The sequence below is a fragment of the Aythya fuligula genome, chromosome 28 (genome assembly GCF_009819795.1).
Source record: "Aythya fuligula isolate bAytFul2 chromosome 28, bAytFul2.pri, whole genome shotgun sequence".
In the NCBI taxonomy this organism is placed as follows: domain Eukaryota; kingdom Metazoa; phylum Chordata; class Aves; order Anseriformes; family Anatidae; genus Aythya; species Aythya fuligula.
In genome coordinates this window covers 2146369-2158688 of record NC_045586.1, presented here as the reverse complement: position 1 = coordinate 2158688, position 12320 = coordinate 2146369, and positions in this window count along the sequence as shown.

Sequence of the window (12320 nt, the reverse complement as noted above, 5' to 3'; positions counted from 1 at the left end):
TCTTTCTCCGTAGTGGTTTGAGCACACCTCACCTGTAGCCCTGTGTGCTACAAAGCAGCACGGGTATTGCCACGGGAGCTCACCTCAGAAGGCTTCTGCTTTTGCTCCCTGAAATGCAGCTCCCTGGGCTGAGCAGGACAGTGGCTGCAGCCGTTTGTAAACGAGCACCACAGAAACAAGAATTAAATCAGGATCCAATACCCAGCACAGAAAGAAAAGACGAGCATTAGCTAAATAGAGCTCAGCAGCTCTGATGGGGAGGAACAGGTCTGAGGACGGCGCGGTGAGGCTAGGGAAGAAAGTCATCTCCTCTGGCAGGAAAACAACGGAGCTTCGCGTTCAAATGTTTTGAGTGAGATGTCAAACCAAGGCTTCGGCGTGCTTGTCATCGGGAAGGTTTCTGTGGTACCTCGTGTGAGAGCAGACATAATGAACACCGTGTTCTGTCAGCTTCCGACCACGGATTTCTTGCATTTTCCGTCTTTGATTTCTCACTACACTTAATAAAATTGCTTTTCACTTTCCTGCCCACGTGCTCTTCGTGTTCCTAGTGAGCCGTAACTTCTATACAGCATTTTCTGCCTCCCAGTCATTATATCCTTGTCATTATAGCCATTTATGCCAGATTTCTTCTTTAAATACATTTTTCAAAATGCATTTCTTTCCTTTTTATACATTTCTTTTATTTTTTGGATAGTTTGCATAAGGTCTTGGGTGTTGCAGCATGGATGTATTTTTTTGTGTGTGTGTGTCCCCCCCCCAGCCCCCCTTTCCATTACAGTTCCTTTCTTGTCTTCTGGCAAGTTTGACTTCTCTCTTTTTTTTTTGGTCTTTTATGGGATGTTGCCAGATATGCTGAGCCAAAGCTGTTTCATTTCCTTAATTTTGACCTGATCTTTTTGACTCATTTACAAAAAATAATAATAAATAAATAAAATCCTTTTCTTTCAACTTTTCATTTGATTCATTCTTCGTTTGCCAAAATCTTTTTCTTTCTACATTTCATTTGATTCGTTCCTTGTTCGCCCAATCTTGGAGTCCAGCTGATGGCTTTTGGTACCATCTCTCCCACGAGAAATACCAGGTGGAATTAGGTGATATCACAGTAAAATCAGCCTCTTGTGCTACGATGCCTCCAAGGACGTTGCTCATGGCTAAGCCCATGAGGTACTGACAGTCCTGGTTAGCGAGCCGATCTCAGTATTTCTTTACAATTTCCTGCTGCTGATGACATGTCTGCCTCTGGGCATCACCTCCTCTCGCACCAGAAGACATTTGTTTGGTCCTGCCTCTGCCTGCTCTGGCTTGGTCGCAGTTCCCAAACGACCTGAGCTTGCTGCAGCCACTGACCACGGGCTGGTCAGCACAGGAGGCAGCCAAGGCTAAAGGGGGAGAGATTTTTGTTGGGACATCTCACTTTGTAGCACGCCTCCTTGTGCTTTGCATGTTTTCAGAGCTTCGAAGCTCCCGGCGAGTGAGATGTTCACGTGAGGAACGTGCGGGCGCTACCTCGGCTTCACACTGCCCTTCCTGCGCGAAGCTTATCAGAAGGGGAACGAAAAGTTGTCTTGCTCTGCCCTCTTATGATGGTATCGCATCTCCAGCTGTTTTTTATGAACCATGTCCTGGCTGCAGCTAAGAGGCTGTCACGTTAAAACCTAAGATATGTGCGTGGATGCTAAGGTCTAAGTGACTGTATTTAACAGGGTTGACTTCAGGCATTGATGCACACGTCCCTGTACTGCCCACTTGTTTATTCTCCTTCTTTAATCCTCCTCTTAACAAATTATTTGAATGGTTTATAACAGCATTTCTGCACCGAAAAAAAAAAAAAAAAGTCATATTCCAAGTGAGACTGAGCCAGGGGAGCCCACCCAGCAGAGCAGAGGCCGCGTTAGCTCAAGCCTGGAGCCAAATCCCCTAGGGTTTTCCACCCAGTCCCGGTGTTAGCCTGGTGCAGAGCAAGGCAGCCCCCTCTCCCTGCAGGGCATGCACAAAGTTTGATTGCAAAGAGTTGCAGACAAGCCGGGATTAGATGAATTAAATCATACGTGTTGTTCTTACAAACAAAACTCTCTAGCATCAGCCTCTGGAGAACAAAAGGAGGCTAAAAATCTTCGCAAATGATGAAATAATGAAGAGAAACTCTGCAACTTCTGGCATGGCCCCTATTCATCCTTTACATTACATTGCATTAAACAGCATGTGCAGAACTCGTGGCCAGCACTTACACTCCTCTGTTTCAAAATGAATAAAAAGCGTGATTCATGCTGCTAGCTAGTGTTTGTGTGCTCACCAGAGAGCTTGCAGAAGACACTGATGAGGTTGCAGCACTGAACTCGCAGCCCAAGGTGGTCCATTTTTCATTGTCCTTCCACAGGAATACAAGCCCATTGTGTAAAGACACTGGGGACCAAAGGAAATGGTTGCAGCATGACTTCAGCCCTGGAATCTTATTATGAAAATGCCTAAGTGCATTAAGCGAAATGGCGAGCCTATTCACGGGAGACACAAAGGAGTGGACATGGATGCGTGTGGCAACACTTGCGTTGCAATTGTTGTTCCCACTCACTGCTTTTAACCTATCATTTCCCTGATTAACTCAGCAGTCAGTATCTCAAGTTTTGAACCACGCTCCAGCACTTCCAGGTGTTTTCTAGGGCTCTCTTATCAGATCCGTGGAAATACTCCGGGGATGCTGGGGTGCTCGTGTCCATCTGAAATGCATGCAACATATCAGTTAAACACATCTGCACTCAACCTTTACCCAATGTTCCCAAAAGGAAATAATCCCCGCACCACCACCAAAAACATCGCGCCGTGCTTAGAGAGCCAAAAGCTTTCTTCACCTGTTCCCATTTCCCACCCTCCTTTCTATTTCTCATTTTTTTTATATGTTTGCCCATGATGTATGTTACCCATCCACCGGTGTGAGCACACTCTGGGGCTTGTGGGGCCCAAGCACTCCTTGACGTGACCCCCGTGTGCAGGAGCTGGCTCCAGCTGCATTTCCTGACAGCCAGAAGCAGGAAGAACAGGAAAGTGCGTTTGCAAAAGAGATTATATTCTTAATATCGGGAGCTCCTGCTGACAGGAGCAAGCTTTCCTAGCTGGCTGGAAAGCATTCAGCAGATTTCACATTCTTAAATAACGGAGTGAAGGCAGTGCCTCGAAATCCAGAACCCGTTTGATTGAGTGATGGATGTTAAAAAGTGCCAAACTGCCTCTGCTGCTGCACCCAGAAGAAACACCCCCAGACACAGCAAAGACATGCATCTAATGCAATAAAAGGGCTGGGGGGTGAGTGGAAAGAGGAGATGCTGTTGCTGGAATGGCAGTCCTCAGTTATGTCTGCGTGATCTTTGGCACTGCCCAGGGCCGTGCAAGTTTTCAGTGCTGTCCAGAAGCCTCCCCCCTCGCCCTGCTCCAGTGTGGGTCCCTCCTATGGGACACAGTTCTGCCCCACAGCCCCCAGCCACCAAACCCATGCACATGAACCCTATACAGACATCGGTGTAATAACATTAAGTGTCAAAACCACACCGTAGAAAGGAAACCCAAATGTACCGAAACACTGGGATTCCAAGAAGGTCATCGCATCCACTGAACCAACCCCCTTTTCACCCAGTGGCTGGGATTCTGCTTGCATGCTCCATTACTAAAAATAAACAAACAAACAAATAAATAAATAAATAAAAGTTGTTTTTCTTGTATAAATGCCACTGTCCTTGACTCAGGACTTTGTGCGAGAGTAAGGAAATTCATTAACAGAAGAAAAGAGAAGAAAATTAGCGACGGCCTGCAGCCACACAACCCTAAACTGGGATCTCGTTGCAGTTTATGAAATCAGCTTCACTGGTCCTAACTGGAAGGGGAACAAGGAGCTGCCAAGGATCTCCCAGGTATGAGAGAGGAAATGGCACTGACGCTCGAATCCCCAGCTACCTAGAAAGACAGATTGATAGCTCAGCGTGTGGCACTGCTCAGCAGAGGCCAATAATTAACCTGATCGCTTTAGTTGTATTAGAGGTCAGTACATGCTGTCCTGCTTAATAAAAAGAAAAATTCTCATTGTGGCATTTGGTTATCGTTCAGCATCTAGTCTAGCATCCTTCTTGCTGCAACCGCTGTTGCTCACTGCTCCAAATTAACACGCGGCTCACTAGATGCATTATTTTTTTGTAATGCTGTCCACAGACACTGGAGAGCAGAAATACCTCCTAGAAACCAGCAGTTCCTAAGCACAAGATTTGATTATCTTATTTTAGCATGCGCATTATGGCCCAGATTTTGAGCTGCAGCTGTGTTGTGCCGCGGGGACTGGCTCCTGTCTAATTTGGAGCAACGGCAGATCAGGAATTGGTACAATTACTGTGCCACAATGCTGCTCCAGCCACAGCTCCATTTCCCAATTAGCCTCTGCACCAGAAAACTCAGAGAGAAGATGATAGGGAAGTGGCTATACGTGGCTTGGGGAGACTCCACGGCAGGTAGAAATCCCCCACTGACCGAATCTGTTGAGACTACAGCTGCTTCATGTAATTAGAGAGGCATAAAGCAGTTAGCTATAGGACCAGATCGTCCACTGCAACTTACTGAGGTTATTCTGGCCCAAAGGATGCAATTAATTACTATCATTACTTGTATATTTAGGAAATCAGCCTCTAAATTTAGTAAACGTAATAGGATACAAAGTGTGTTGGCCAGAAAACATGGTAAGGTACAGAACCTCACTGTAAACAAACTATAAACAGCTCTAAGGCCAGCTTTGGCCTTAGAAAAGAATGCAACGAACCCCAAAACCCAAGAATCCTAGGTATGAGACCAATTCCCACATGACCAGACCTATTTTTCTACCAGAAAAACCTCCTGCTGTGGAGCTTTTGGACTGGTAAAAGGAAATTCTACCTATAGAAGGTTTACAAGGAACTCAAATGATACCTGTGAAAAGGGTATCGGATTTTGCTGCTTTTACGGTCATTTCAGTGGGCAGCGTGTGCTTTGCAGGCAGGGTACGGAAGCATTTATGGAAGGAAGACCCCACAGGGTTGGCCTGGTTCTAACCCAAGAGGGGATTTTTATCACGAAGCACACCTGGGCATTTGAAGGGGTCCCCTTTAACTCAGAACAGGACTGTGCTACACATAAAGCATCCCCAAACCATTAGCACGTGAGTAATGACATGCAGGATGCCAAAAAAGAGCTTCTGTCCTTTCAAGGGCAAGTTAAATTAAACAGCAGTGCGACGATCAGGGGATCCTGTGGTCTTTTTTTTTTCTGCTCAGGCAACATTCAATGATATCTAATATGGTCATCTTCAAAATGTTAGGCACACATGGGAGAACAGAAAGAATGATGTTTTTGACCGAAGATTCTTCCCTCTCCCTTTTGTGTAGGCTGAATTTTCCTTGCCTCAGAGGTGAATTCTGATGGACTGCTACATTTTTACAGGGCTATCCACAGCACACTCCCCCCCAAATATTTTGCCAGTGGACTCCTAAACAGGAGACCGACAAATAAATCTTTTGGACGGCTCATTTGGAAGGGCGAACGCAGAAGAGAAGGCAAACTTTCTTTCTTTCCTTTTGTAAAAAATTTGGAGGACTAATTTCACAAAGCTAATGCATACCAGACAATGCAGTACAAGCCCCTCCAGGCTGCTACATGAATAAGGTCTTTCATGCGCTGCACACTGCCGCGCTTGTTCCCTGAAGTAGTGCTTTCTGGTCGCTGACCTCTCAGCTGGCACGGGCAGAGGACGCTGGACCCGGTGCCATTTGTCTGGGAGCTGAAAAAAAGAAAAGTGGAAGCGCCCTCCCAGCTGCTCCTTTCCGCACCTCCTACCACGCACTTGGGCTGCGTCTGACACTGGGGATGAAGCCGCAAGATATTCTGCAAAATTAAAAACCTCGGAGGTTGACGGGCTCAGCTGGCAGGATCCCCTAAAAGTCAGCTCTAAGCACCCCAAATTTCTGGAATCTCTCGCACTTCGGGTGTCCTAAACCCACAACACGCCGAGAAGTCGGTCTGTAACTTCTCCTCATCCTGGATGAACGCTCCCGAAGTGAATCGGGCAGCAATAAGCATTTTCAGAAGGCAGCCTTCTGTCCTAGCTCCTTAATGAAGGGCAAAATAATTCCTGCTGCAAGTCACTCCTGGACGCTGTAAAGGCAGGGTTAGCGATGAAGAATTGGAGCAAGGAGGAATATTTCACGTTAAACCAAATTGTTTCTTAGACTCCCCCGAGTTCTTCCTTACAGACAGACGTGCACGCAGTTCCTTCTGCTGCATGCTCATCCCCGGAAGATCAAGTTTAATGAGATGAATGCAGCTGAAGAGCCCAGAGCCCTGCAAAAAGTGGCATTTCCAAGAGCCACCCGGGCTCCTTCCCGTGCGCGTGGTGCCCTCTGGTGCTCGTCCCTGCACAGCCGGGGGCCAGATCCTGACCGCGGGGCCTGGGCACCTCCAGGTGGCCGAGCAGGATCGCGAAAATAAGTACTGAAAGAAATCCGCATCCCCATCGGGAGACACGCACGGAGCTGGTTTTGTTTGCTTGCTTGATTGATTGCTTTTGGTTTTAATGATGCTCCCTTCCTCTCTCCTCCGTTGCCCTCCCTGAGCAGCAAAGGAGAGGAGAATCCTGCACAGGCCATCAGGTGCCCCCAGGAGTGGTCTCCTTTTCCCCTGCCCTGGACGGAGGTGTGCAGGCACACACCAACAGAAGAAAATGCCCCTAAGAGCAGCAAAAGCACAAAATGACGGGAGGGTCGCAGTTGGCAGCCCCAGCCCTGTCTGGTGCCCGCTGCAATCGGTGGGTGCAGCCCAGATGAGGCTCCTCAGCACCAGCATCACCAGTACCACTATAACCAGCACCACTATAACCAGCACCACTATAACCAGCACCACTATAACCAGCACCACTATAACCAGCACCCTCACCTCCACCACCACCGTTACAGGCAGCTGCCAGACGAGGTCACTCCAGAACAAGATACAGAAGATTCTCCCCCTTGTGCCTTCCCTCGCCTTTTCACTAACAAATTTCTCCGTAGAGCCTCAAGTGTCTCAGCACTAGATAAATAAATAAATACAGTTTCGTTCTGCCCTTCCAGAGCACAGCAGCTGACGTTTTTTGATGGCCATTATTTCCCCAAGAGCACGATGCGTAAGTGGCACCGACTACTGAGCGTATGATCAGCACAGCACATAACAGCATCTGACTCGGGAACTTGTAATATGCAGCTCTTGGTGTTGGTTTGAGTGCTCCCAGCTCTGTCAGTTTTATTGCTGCTTTCCATCACCGCAACGATGCCAGGCAACTGGACTTGCTCTGTGTTCTCGCACATCTCTACCAGCTTTGCTTCTGTGCTCTGGTCAGAAGAAAACTGCCCGGCTCTGGGTGCTGCTGCTGTCAGACCCCCAAAACTTGCCCCCTGTATTTGTGGAGCTGCTAACAGTCGTCGTGAAGAGCTGGGGAAAATAAGCCAAAAGTTCTGCAGCTGAGCGATTGTCCCTTGTGTGTTCTTTTAACTTTCTTCTTTTTAAGTTATGCCATATTGGAAGCATCTGAGAGACCGCAGCTTTCACATACCTTCCAGAATAAGTATCTTGTAAATGAGAAATCCATGTAAACATAATTGCTTGTAAAAACAAATTGAGTTTTAATAACTGCATTTGCTTTCACTTTCTTAACGATGTCACTTTTCTTAACTATGCTCAGCTGTTTCAGAAGTATCATGATTTGCCCATGAGTAATTCCATCACTTCAAGTGCCTGGCCAACTCTTACACAGATTAAAGCCAGATAGCTAGGAGTACTATTGCTCGTAATACTACCAAGCACTGAGTGATTTCTAACACTCAGAGGCAAGTTCAGCAAATGATTTAGCAGGCTCTTAGATCCCCAAGCCCATGGCTCAGTGAGGAGCAGTGCCCATAGCACAGCCCCACTGCTCGCTTCTCCTCCCTCTCCAGATCTGGCCAAGCCTTGCTCCACACAGGTAGGCTGCTGCTGCTTCTCCCTTGCAGAGGTCAAAGAGAAATCCTGTTTCTTTCCACTTCTCCCTCATCTACTCTTCCCTCTCTTTAAAATACAACTTCTTCTATAATACTGGTCTAAGTTCTATTCTAAGACACATGCGTCTTTGCAGCCACCAATATTTGCAGTAACCTTGCAGATAGAGCTGGTGTTTGATTCCTAGTGAAAGAACATTTCCTATGCCATTAGAAATTAGGGTGTACTAGAGAAAGGAGAAAGAAATCTATCGGGGAATTTGCAAAAGTTGCAAATAGAGCACCTTAGAAGACCTGCAGCGAAAGGCACACAGCAGGAATTTCCAAATTTAAATGGTTGTCTCAGTGGGCGGTTCATATTACTATCTTCTTCATGATTCCTCCCTTTGTTCTAAGAAATATTTTTGCTTTTCAATAGGATGATGTTCCTGGAATTTTCTTTGTAGTGAAAATGCTTAACCTTAATGTAGAAATTATGCAGAAATTTAAGCCTACAGCTATTCAGAAATCCAGAGCAGAGAGAGATTAATATTCTTCCTCCTTCTATCCCTCCTCATTCTTAACAAAGGTACAACTAGTCTGTTCAGACCTGTGATTTGAATGAGGAGTAACTCTAGATGTCTTGGTAAGAAAAAAAATTAAGAGTCTCTCTCAGGAAAAGCCTCTCATTAATTTGTGTAACATGTTAATGTAGGAGATCTCAGTAACAACCAACCTTCCTACCCCTGGCAATATGCATCAATTAAGATGGAAATACCCCTCATTATATCGTAAGATAAAATACTTTAATCTCAACAAGTCCGTGCTTCAAAGAAAGCCCCAAACGCATGCGTTTATCTTTAACACCAAAAGCTTCAAGCATTTTGAGAGGTACGATCTCAGCCCACAAAGCTGTGTTAACTTCAGCAGGAGCACTGGGTGGGAGTGCACAGGAGGTGTGATTACACACCGGTGTAAAAAAAAAATAAAAAAATACGACCTCTGTGTGTATATTTTTAAGGAGCTACACTTATTCACCAAGTCAAGAATCAGCCAGGACTTTCATAAGACACTGCTGAGTTTTAAACGCAAAGTGAAAGGTAGTAGACATGCAAATTGCTTTCTTGTAATTGGAGAAAAAGACTTTGCAATATGCAATTAAAAATAATTAAAAGTACTAAACTGTAAATCACTGTCTTGAAACAAGAATGCTGATATTGAAGCTGATTTCATGTAATTTGAGCTCTGCTTTTGAGGAATGAAAACATCTTGTTGATGTTTAGTTCTTGTTTAATGGTGTGTTCTATAAAGAAAACTATTTTGCGGTAGGGTAAAACTCAATTTATCTTTTCATATTATTTTTCCTCAAGTGAAAAAAATCATGATTGAGAGTAATAAAAGCAAGGTAGTTGACAATGCATTGTGGTTTAACAGCTTCCTGATTACCAATTCCTTCCTGGCAATTATTTCTTCTGTGGTCTCATCCGATTAGGCAAGTCCACTTGACATTCCTCTTCTTGAAGACACGCTTTAAAACATTTAGTAACCTACACGTTACGTAGATTAAGAATTTTGAATTGTGGCCATGGGAAGCGTTTCCAATTCACACGTTATGCTGCAGAGCACTTAACTTGCCTGCAGGACTCTGGCTTTGCATAAACAAAAACCCACTGGCTGCTTCTTGGACACAAGGCCTCATTTAGATATGTGACACTTGGCTTTATGGCCAAAACGTTGATAAGGCGACTGATGAAAATCAAGTTCCAATTAATATAATCCCAGGGAGAAAGTATGATAGAATATTGCTCATGTTAATATGTAATGTAATCGTGTAATGCTTCATTTTTTTCCCTTTAAAGTTCAGCACTGAGATACCCCTACATTCTGGCTGCCCCTCACCACCACTCTTTTTTGTTAAATGCTGCTCTTTGTACAGTATTTCGGACAATAGGCTGGGCAGACACCGTTACACCAGCGAACAAGGGCTGTACGTACACAGCCAAACCACCCCGACTAACCGATCATACCAAATACAACTTCCGCCACGACAAGGAGTTCATAACCAAAAAGGAAGTTTCACCCTTTTGTTCTCATCACCAGTGTTTATTTTCCAGTATCTTTAAGTCTGAGCCAGAAAGCCATATAAAAATTACAGAGCTGTAAAGCAGACCAAAGGTACGTCCGTCTGTTAAAGACTGAAATTGAGTCTGGAGAGCGAGGAATCTTTTGAGAACGTGGTCTTAACAGCATTTTAAAATTGATTTGGGGTCAGTTTATGCAAGCAACAATTGTAAAATGTGTTGTTAGTAAGTCCATAAGAATGAATTCAGGGAAGGTGGAAACTATATATATAACGGTAAAAATCAGGAAACAAAACTGTATTTCAGTAATACTAAAAGTACATTAAACAGTAGGAAAGTTCAAATACTTGATTTTAATGGTGTGTAACTTGATTTCACTTGGATGAACAACCTTAGTCGGCAAAATAGCAATTCTTATTAAACAAACTAATGATTTAGTTTCCTGGAAATTAGGCAGTAAGATTCCTTTTCTTCTCTGCTAGCAGCTGAAATGGAGATGAAGGTATCTTTGTAAAGCATAACATTTTTTCCTGCAAGTTTGAAGAATGAGAATTTCTTTCAACTTCATGTTTTTAGAGTGTCTTAATTTATGTGTAATTAAAAATATATATTTGATTTAAAAATACATACAGGATGTTTTTTCACTGGCTCAATCCCGTTTCCGTCTTCATAGATATTTTGTGATGAGCTATCAGCTCATCATGCTACCTATGAGACCGTGTGTATATACATACATTTATGTTAATAAGGTTTTCTTTCTTTTTAAAAGCAAAAGGATTAGCTGTTTTTGTGGCATTTTTAAATACGGCATTACTTTTATGATTTCTAGTACAAAACAGGGCAGCACAAAGACATGAATTAGTTTAATTTTCAAGGCTGATCCTATTTTTTGAGGAGATCATCTGACAGTGATGAAGGAACAGAGAGAAGAAAATATTATTAGTTTTCAGAACCACAAATTATCAAAGGCATGTATTCGGTACTTCATGCATTCCGAATTTATGTATTTCAGTATTAATAAGTTTTTACTGTAATAGGGGAGCTCATTAGTAACAAACAGCAGCAGAGGAGAAATACCACAGTGTACTTTTCGGCAGAAGAACAATTATGAGTCATCGCTGTGATGAAGCTAAGGGAAAAAAAAATGCGGTTCTAGAATGTATTGAGAAAGGCACTTGCTACAAAGACATGCTAGTATCAGCATCGTTATCATCAGGAGCTCTCTCCCAGCATTAGGCTCTTAATTAAACATTATTTCTGCATGTCCCCAGTACTACCACAAAAGATAGATTCCCAAGGGAGAAGGACGTGGCAAAATTATCCCATTTTCATTGCATCACCCAGGTTTTCAACTAGGTTTTCCTTCAAGCTTTGCTCTGAGGCCCTTGCAGGAGCGTATCAGGGGAAACACACCGTCACCCAAGTTTATCACACAGTTACCACACAGCTTTAAGCAAATAAACAAATGAAATCAAACTTTGTCAACTGATAGTGGTCTAACTAACAGACTCCTCCATCCTGGGGGAAAGAAAATATATATAAAATAATAATAATAATAATTTTAAAAATAGAGAGATATTCAGTTTTCCTTAAGCTCCCAATGTCCCTGAGCTAAAACACCCGAAGGATGCTCCTCCACAAGAAGAGACCAAGAGGTCTCTGGGGTTGGGAATGTGGGAATGGTACCAGGCACCTTCCTAAAGCCCACTGCACACCGCAGAGGTTTTGCTTCCTGGTGGTTCTGAAGGGTACATGATGCCAGCAAGTCTTCTGCCAAAGTCAGGATTAAAAAAACAAAAAAACAAAAAAAAAAAAAAACAACAAAAAAAAAAAAACCTGTTAAGAGAATTTATTTAAAACAAAACCCCTCCACCCTCAAATAATATCTTGAGATAGATTACTTGGAGATTTATATTTTGGAGAATTCTATCTTTTTATATAAATCTACTTGCGTAGAAAGTACATTAATGTTTTGTTTTCCTGTAGTCTATGTTCCTTATGTTCTAACTAACAAAAAATACCAAGCAAGCTGAGAAAGAATAGCAAAACAGAGTTTTATTCTTAAATACCACACTGAAAATCATCAAAAAAACGAATCTTAATACATAAACAGCCCCTTCGAAGCAGTACTTCGTGAGGTTGTCCCTCCAGACCTGCAGCTCTACCAGGCTGCAGCTGAGAGCCCCTGCACCCAGCACTGGCTCTGCCTGGAGGAGCACCTCGTGCAGAGCTTCTTTTTCATCTACCC